The 1,896-nt window shown below is 43.0% G+C and overlaps 1 long non-coding RNA gene across 1 annotated transcript; it reads right to left on the minus strand.

Moving 5' to 3' along the window:
• Window positions 1-319: 319 nt before the first annotated feature.
• LOC122519160 lies at window positions 320-1,530 on the minus strand. The gene is made up of 2 exons (XR_006304264.1): window positions 1,109-1,530; window positions 320-449 (listed from the first exon to the last, which is right to left on the minus strand). It is a non-coding gene; the product is annotated as an uncharacterized LOC122519160 (long non-coding RNA).
• Window positions 1,531-1,896: the final 366 nt, after the last annotated feature.

Here is a 1,896-nt window from a genome sequence, read left to right on the forward strand (position 1 = left end):
TGGCGTGGGTCGTCGCGTACTCGATGTCGGTGAACGACGTTTTCTTCTTTTATTATTTCTATTTATCTTCCTTTTTCTTTATTTTCTCCCTAAGCAAAGAGAGTAATACCTATTATACGCAAGATGAATGAGAACAAGAATAAAAATAAGAAGAAGAAGAAGAATATGACGATGACCACGATGATTATTATGATGATCCGTGCAAAACCACAATTCGAAAAGCTCTCGTCCTTTAATCGTAGCTTTGAAACAAGCGCGTAAACTTCATTAATTATTCTCGACGTGCCGAACGGCCTTTCTTTCTTCCTTCCTTCCTTCCTTCCTTCCGACGCTGATTTTCTGGAACTAATCCGACGGAAAGCAAAATCATGCAGATTTGCCGTTTATTATCACCGCGACATTGTGACGAATCGTCTAAGCGATCGACGTTCTGGATTTACCCTACCCTCCTGAAAGAAAAAAAAAAATAAGGTGACTCATCGGAAACGAACTCTATTCTCTTTTCTTTCTTTTCTTCTTTTTTTTTTCTTCTTTTTTTTGGATAAAAACGATATCAACGATGACTATTAAGTTTGTTTAACGAAGGAGCTTTGTCATTTTGTATATAAGAATTTAATCGTCGCGTTTCAATGTAAACTCGTTCAAGATAACACGAAGAATTCCGTTTATCTTATTATCTTTAGATAGACAGATTTATTATAGGTCTTTTTAAACAGACCAATGGTTATATTACCTATCATGTTTAATAATATAACAATATCGATCGTAATATCAACACGTTTAGAGAAAGAATTGAAAAAGTAAAGGAAAATACAAAATGAGAGAATGAAAGAAAAAGAGAGAGAGAGAGAGAGAGAGAGGAAACCTCGTCATCGTTTAAATAACTTGAAACGATAGCGTGGGTGGTCTCTCTCCAGATCGTGTATATAAATAAAACAAGAAAGTCTTACGAAACGTCGTACCGATACGGAGGGCATTTCTATATGCATGCAGCACATTCCTATCGCCGATCCCAGAAACGAGGAGAGATTTAGATAGAATTATAGGTAAGAGCGTATCGATGCTCGACACATAGCAAACCTTATATACATAGTAGTATTATATATACCGTATCGATAGTAAATACACAGTGGCGTCTCGTGGCGTTAGGTGAGGAGACGACGACGACGACGACGACGACGACGACGACGAAGGTATAGAGTTCGCGTGCGAGCCTGTTTGCAAGGTTGAGTTGATACAACATTAACAACAAGTCGTTAGAGAGATGAGGTAGTACACGAGGGAGGAGGGTTGTTGGAGAGTAGAGAAACAGGAGGGACGAAGGGGAGACCGATAGGAAGAGAGGGGTAGAAGTGGTGCATGCTACGGCAGAGGGAGAACGACGCCGTTCGAGACGAAAATGTAGGTGGAGGAGGTAATGGGGAGAGGAGGGAGAAAGCACGATAGAGAGAGAGAGAGAGAGACAGAGAGAAAGGAACTGGCTGGTTTGTCGGCAGCACAGGAGGCGCTGTTGAAGCTGCTTGCGTCGGGGTTCGGAGGGGTTCGGAGAGTGAAACCGGTACTACTGCTGGTACTGCTGCTGCTGGTGGTGGTGGATAGAAGAGGAGGAAGAGGAGGAGGAGGAGGAGGAGGAAGAGGAGCGAATGTGGAGGTGGAAGAGAAAGTACCACAATGGTTGTCATGGTAACACCACGCGGCTTCGCGCACTCTACTGCGGAGGGAAAGAGAAAGACAGAGAGAGGGAGAGAGAGAGAGAGAGAAAGAGACAAACAGATAGATGAAGGAATGAGAGAACGAGAGAGCAAGAGAGCGAACTGGCTCCGACTCAGAGACTCTATTTCCATAATCTGCCGCTTTGTCGATTCTGAATTATGCGACTACGCTCCTCCTCCTCCT

This window comes from Polistes fuscatus, unplaced genomic scaffold, assembly GCF_010416935.1.
Source record: "Polistes fuscatus isolate 324 unplaced genomic scaffold, CU_Pfus_HIC Scaffold3, whole genome shotgun sequence".
In the NCBI taxonomy this organism is placed as follows: Eukaryota; Metazoa; Arthropoda; class Insecta; order Hymenoptera; family Vespidae; genus Polistes; species Polistes fuscatus.